The sequence below is a fragment of the Rhinichthys klamathensis genome, unplaced genomic scaffold (assembly GCF_029890125.1).
Source record: "Rhinichthys klamathensis goyatoka isolate OS25496 unplaced genomic scaffold, OSU_Roscu_1.1 h1tg000266l_1, whole genome shotgun sequence".
Taxonomy (NCBI): domain Eukaryota; kingdom Metazoa; phylum Chordata; class Actinopteri; order Cypriniformes; family Leuciscidae; genus Rhinichthys; species Rhinichthys klamathensis.
The window spans coordinates 856,181-862,737 of record NW_026606787.1 but is presented as its reverse complement, the minus strand read 5'-3'; the positions used below and the strand labels follow the sequence as shown (position 1 = coordinate 862,737).

Genomic DNA, 6,557 nt, shown 5'->3' with positions numbered 1-6,557 from the left:
GGGGACGGAACCCGGCCTTCGAACGGGTGAGTCATCGCTGCGTGCGAACGGGGGAGTCTGCATATGATTGAAAAACGTACACTATGAATATTAAGCGAGCGTGCAAGCGGCGAGCCCAGATGTAATCGGAAGGTTTGGTGTAAACGGATGTAACTGAAATGAGGCGCAGCAGGTGATAATTATCATTAATTAATTAGTTAAGGCTTGGTGAGCATTTCTGATGAAAAACCGGCTAGACCTAATATAGGTTTTGAAGGCATTCGATGACCAGCGACCGAGGGTTTTGATTTGTTGTTGGGAGAGACCTTTTTGAGCGGCTGTGGTAGCTGCTCCGATGCGGAATGAGTGGCTAGAGAAATGCTCTGCTGAGACGCCGGATTTGATGAGGACTGCTTTAAGATGCTTTTGGAACCAGAATCTCGTCGCTGGATGATTGGAGTCGTTAGTGAAAAGAGGGTCGAGTGGGGATTTGGACGAGGAAAGTTTATACTGCAGGTAATTAAAAAGCGCATGGTACGGTTGGATGGGAGTTTGTAGATTGAAAATATAAACGAAGTGACCTCTTTTATCTCTGTCCGTTTTGCTTTGTTTAATGAAAAATGATATGGTTTCATTATCTACGATCTGGAGGTCTGAAATGGAGGGATGGATATTTGGGTCGAATAAGGAAGTAATGGTCAGTTCGGAACAGCGGAGGAAACCGAAGAATGCTAGGATGAACATAGCTTCTAATGTATATGCGGTGTTGATGGAGTGGTATCCAAGACGGAGTGATGAGATGCATCTGGTGAGTATATCGATTGTGATTGGTTGTCTGGTATCTGGGCGCGTGGGGCGGGATCTTTGGATTCCTTTAACTAGAAGGGACGTTTGGGAGTTATTTATTGCAGGTGTAGGTTTACCGTGGATTAATTTATGGAAGAATTGAATGCCGCTTAGATAGCTTTTAATGGATCCGGCTTGGAGACCTTTAATACTATGAAGATGAGATATGAATGAAGTAACTGTTAAAAGAGAAAATTCGGGAAACGACAGGTTGTGAGAGAGGTGGAATGATTTGAACGATTTCCATGCGGTGTAATAAGTTTGCAGGGTTCTGGGAGAGACGGCTTGGAGGATGGATTCGATGGACGTGTCCAGGAGGGATTTTAGCGGATGGTTTATGGGAAGATCAGCTGAAAATAAGGAGGTACTGGAGTTGGAGTGGGGTCTGCTTCTGGTGCCAGCATCCTGAACTTCTGAAAAGAGAAACGGGAGAGAGAGTCAGCGATTTGATTTTGAGCCCCTGGAACGTGATTTGCAGTTATTAAGAACTGGTCGCATGCGGAGATCCATATGAGGCGTCTGAGGAGTGGCATAAGCGCAGGTGAGCGAGAACGACCTTTGTTGATACAGTGTACAGTTGCTTCGTTGTCGCAATGGATTTGGATGCTTTTGGTTGACCATTCTTTCCCCCATAGGGAAGCTGCGACGACGATTGGGTAGAGCTCGAAAAGGGCAGAGGAGGCTGAAGCCTGGGGTGTGTCCAGGAGCTGAGGGGGCCAGGGAGACGCGAATCAGCGTCCTTGGTAATAGCCGCCGAAGCCGATCGAGGGAGCTGCGTCTGTGAACAGTTTGATATCGAGGGGGAGAGAGATAAAGTCGTCGTAAAAAAAAGTTAAGCCGTTCCACTGATTGAGGAAATTAATCCATAATTTTAGCTCGTTTTTTGACTCGTCGGAAAGGATGATCCGATCTTCCAGCCCATGAACAGATGAAGAGAGGGCTAGGAGATGCGCGATGAAGGGTCGGCCCTGTGGAATAATGCGCATCGCATAATTTAGGTGGCCCAGCAGCGAGAGAAGTTCGCGTTTTGAACAATCTGTGCTGTCTGTAAAATTGGATGCGATTAAAATGATGCGATCGATTTTTTCCTTAGGCAGTGAGGCCTGGAATTTTGCTGAGTCCAGATTGATGCCCAAGAACTCGATGGATGTAGTTGGACCCGATGTTTTCTCGTGGGCTAACGGAATCCCTAGTTCGGCGAAAACTTTTTTCACTATGAGGAGGTGAGCCTCGGGGATGATGTCGTGAGGTGAAATTATTAGGAAATCGTCGAGCAGATGGAGAAGATGAGGAATTGCATAATTATTGGAAAGGATCCAACATATGGCTTCAGAGAGAGTGTCAAAGATTTTTGGGCTGCTTTTGCAGCCGAAAGTTAAGCGCACGGCGAAATAATACTTTTTCTGCCAGTTTACGCCGAATAAGTGCCATGAATCGGGGTGGATTGGCATTACTTTAAAAGCAGAGGAGATATCTACTTTTGCAAGCCATGCGCCTCGTCCAGCTATTTTAATCATGGTTATGGCTTGTTCGATATCATGATAGTTAAGAGAATACTCTTCGAGGGGGATGAGACTATTGATGCTCGGATATGGAGAATTATGGGGGGCTGAAAGGTCGATTATCAGCCGCTTTTTTCCGGAGAATTTCCTGGTAGCCACGCCTATGGGGCTGATGCGAAATTTGTCGAACGGGGGGGCCTCGAATGGACCGATCATGAAACCGGATTCAATTTCTTTTTTAATTAGCTTATCTACTACTCCGGGCTCTGCTAAGGCGGACTGAAGGTTAGCGCAGATAATATTTTGCGTGGGATGGCTTTCTACACCGGGTTTAAAGCCTTGATTGAGACCTGTCAGTAAATAATTTGTGAAGTTGGCATCTGGGTGGTGTGATAATTCTTCGGCTAGACGGAAAACATTCACAGGAGTCGAGAGATAGTTTTTAGCATTTTTATTGACAGATTTTTTGACTGGGCATATCACGCGGGCGTGTGCGCCGCCGCAGAAATCGCAGACGTGGAGAAAACGACAGCGTTGTCTTGGGCATCTCCCTTCGTTGAAGTTCCTACAAACTTGTCTATCGGGTGCCGAGTATGGTGCTCTGATTGAAAAATCTTCTCTTGCGTGACGCGGAACGTAACTTGTGGATTTTATGGCATTCTGCTCTGGGCAGGGAGGGATCGACGGGTTAATTTGTGGGCATGCCGTGGTGGCATGGATTGTGGATCTGCAGATTGCGCAGGAGATATTTCTGCACCCGAGGAAGACTCGGTTATGGAGATCTGTGTCCAACGCTCCCCAATAGGGACACTGATTCCATTGGGAAACGCGGACGGCGCATTTTGCGGAAAACAGCTTGTGGTACGTATAAAAATGACTACCCCCGTAAGACAACGCGAGCTCCGCTATGATGGACAGATAGTCGTTCAGCTCGCGCCGTCTATGGGGAAAAGACGAGCATATGATTTCTGTATAACGGCTGAAGGCTATACAGAATTCGGCTAGTGTCAATGAACGTGATGTAACCTGTGAGTTATTTTTTAGAGTGACTGAAATGTCGCCGCAGTCTACTTGGCGATTGGACTCAGCCGGAGGAAACAAGGACAGGAGAGAACCCAAATCAACATCTGCACCTGCTAGGATTTGAGCTCTGATGTTGTTCGTCACTGGAGGAGGTTCAGATGCTACTGCATTCGGAGGGGCTGGTTGAGGAGTGGCTGAGAAGAGAGAGAAAGGAGAACGCACTTGGAGAGGGTTAAAGGGATGGGAAATCGGGGCTGAGGCCGTTTGCGGAGGCATCCTCACGCGGAGATCGGCCCCCGGGTTAGGTGGAGGAGGAGGAATAGGAAGAGCATAGTGTGGAAGGGGAAAGAAATGCGCCGGCGATTGACCGGCTAACGGAGGCATCCTCACGTTAGGGTAAGCACCTGACGCTTGGGAGGGAGGAAAACTGAAAGAAGTAGAAGGGAAGAAAAACGTTTGGGGATCGTGTAAGAAAGTGGAACTGCCGGGATCTAGAGTGTGAGATACCACGATGGGAGGGGCTGAGGAAGGGATTTGACCTGGAGGAGATTGGCGCCCATCCGTGACTGGTTCCGGGGCGCGGCCCAGGCTAGCGGAAGGTCTGTGACGCCGTGGCGCGGGGGCGGAGCCTAGCGCTGCAAGTGAGGAAGGAGGTGCTGCGGGACGAGCGATCGGGGCCCGGCGAGCCTTGCTCGTTCGAGCCGAAGGAATTGGAGCTGAAACAGAAAGGTGAGAAGATTGTAAGGTGACATATAAATTAAATAATTCTGCTTTTTTCATCCTGCGGGAGAAATTTGCATCAGAATTAATTAGGGCTTGTCTTAGCCCCTTAACTGTCCACTTCCCTATGGGAGGGATGTTAGGGGGAGCTGGAAGGTGGGAAGGCGCGGAGGAAGACGATGATGAAGATGATGAATTCCTCGCTGGCGGTGGTGAGGGGAGTCTTCGACGCCTTGGAGTATGTGGAGAGGATCTGGAGGGCCGACGTCCCCTGGTTGAGGATGGAGGCTCGATGTTGTCGTTGGCTGCTGGAGGAGGAAGGGTTGCTGGATCTGCGTTTTGCGGTTGAGATGACTCCGAGATGAAAGATTCATCGTCGGAGGGGAAGAGCTCTAACTCGGACATGACTGCACGGAGGCGGAGTCAGATGCTGAGAAATTAGTCATGAGACAGGAGGTAAGGGAAGGCTTTATTTATACTGGCTTCTTCTTGCGCTGATTGGATGATTACCTGAACATGCTCCTCCCGAACTTTGTTTACATAAAACTTCATTTAACGGTCTAACTCCACAATTCAGTACTTCACAGTTCACAGTCTTTGTAATATGTTTTAGCAATACATTTCTAACATTTATAATGTGTTTAGAATTTTTTTTTGAAATTGCCTTTACAGGGACTTTAACAAATATTAACTAATGCTGAACAGAGATGTTGTTCATGGTTAGTTCACGTTAACTAATGCATTAACTAATGTTAACTAATGGAACCTTATTGTAAAGTCTTACCAAAAACGGGTTATGTTATGTTTTCCGAATGTACGGGTTGTTGTGATTCGAACCATCAGGCTAATTTTAGGGAGGACGGGTGTGTGTTTCCTGAGGATAGATGTCAGTACAGATGGAACGGGGGTCAATAGCTTGTGCGTTTACTGCACCACTGAATTTTATTGGATATACAGTACATGTAGTGGCAAATTCATACACCAAAGCCGGAGATCACATGTTACACTAATGCATGAGATTCATGAGCTACTTGTCCTGATTATTGGAGAATCCTAGGGCATTTATGCTTCACACAAATAGACGAAAGTTCCGCTATCTAAACATTGAAACAGCAGTTTTGCTAGTCTGAGGCTTTGAGCAATGTAATCCTTGGATTTCTGACCATAACAATGGACTAGGAATGATATATGTGTGGGTTTGGTTATGTATGAACATGCAGGCCTATACAGTGGCGTCCAACTGTCTGAATGCTACTTATTGCGTATGATTTAATACTTTTTTTTTCTTTACAAATTATATTATTAGCCTAACAAGTTTACTGAAAAGTTTAATTGAAACATTAAAAGGAATTTTCAGAATGTCTTAGTATCTGGCTTGTCCCTCTTTTGCTTTAATGACAGTAGACCTTGAGCTGCATGAAGCTGCATAAGTTTGTGTAAAATCTGTTCTCCAGCATGTTTCGAACATCTTAAGCTACAATGGATGAAGAACATCTGATCATCTGTACAAAGAGTCACGTGATCAAATGTCACAAATGTGCTTATTTGCTTAATTAATAAACATACCGGTAATAGTGCAGAATCTGAAAAATTGTATTGAAAATGACGGTGAGTAGGCTTATATCTGTGCCTTAACAAGGTCCTAGAGCTGAGAGTTCAGAAGAGGGTGATGAAGCGTCAGATAGGACTGCATGCTAGTTTTGGGCTCTTTTTGAAGGGGCCGATTTCGATAGAGGCAGTTCATTGATATTCAGGGATTTGACCTTTTAACAAGGGCGGGTCACTGAGGTTAAAATAGCCACGCCTCTGTCCGGAAAGCTCTTCCTTCAAATGCACATACATCCACACACACTTTTACTTTTTCAGGCAAATTTCTCCCTATAATATAGTCAAGTACACTGTAAAAATAAAGTTAAGTACAATAGGGGTTTAAGCCATTTCAACTTAAATTACATTAAACTGACTGTTATAAAAAAAGTTAAAAAATGTACTTATTTTGACGAGTTAAAGCAATGTAGAATATGTTGTTATAACTTATTGATCATATATTTTTTAGTGTACAGACAAATTAATAGTTTTAAATAGCAAGGATGCATTAAATTGCTATTTTACATGCATATACAGACAGAAATTGTGAGTGGAGCAAAAGACACTATTTGTCACTGTAATAGACTTTTCATCGGCCTCCCTTCCTTTAGTTCAGTCTTTCTTTTTAAATGCAACAGTACATGACACATCGCATAGCATTTAACAAGTAAAATCTTGTTTCTTAAGAGATAATGTAAGAAGTAAGAAATACATTTGTAACTGTGATATGAAGTCGCAATTATGGGAAATAAAGTCACAATTAAGGAAAAGGGTCACAGAAAGAAAGCAAGCAAGCAAGCAAGAAAGAAAAAGATGTAATGAAAGAATGTGACCTTTAATAAAGGAACAAGAAATCAAACAGAATCGTGTTTTCGAAGTATGAAGGCCATTGCCCTTTGG

The 6,557-nt window shown here is 44.7% G+C and overlaps 1 pseudogene; it reads right to left on the bottom strand.

Annotated features, from left to right (window-relative positions):
- Window positions 1-343: 343 nt before the first annotated feature.
- LOC130102061 (uncharacterized) lies at window positions 344-4,475 on the bottom strand (annotated as a pseudogene).
- Between the last annotated feature and the right edge of the window lie 2,082 nt (window positions 4,476-6,557).